A 291-nucleotide genomic window follows, 5' to 3' on the forward strand; every position below is an offset into this window, starting at 1 on the left:
CCATGGTACAATAACTAAGAGGCAATTTTCAATGGTCATATTCAATCCTTAACATTGATATTTATCATATACTACCCTATTTAAATCAACATTCCCTGGTTCCTCAACACCATGACCAAATTTGCAACATTGCAGACAACAATAGGACTGATGTACTAGAAGTTCGTTCATCTTCATCAACCTGTCCTTCATTGTCTTTAGGGATATTTTACAGATAATTATATTTACTTCCACGTAATATTTATTAATCAACACGGATACATTTCACAGATTTCAATGCGTCCCACATCA

This window comes from Penaeus monodon, chromosome 15 (assembly GCF_015228065.2).
Source record: "Penaeus monodon isolate SGIC_2016 chromosome 15, NSTDA_Pmon_1, whole genome shotgun sequence".
Classification (NCBI taxonomy): Eukaryota; Metazoa; Arthropoda; class Malacostraca; order Decapoda; family Penaeidae; genus Penaeus; species Penaeus monodon.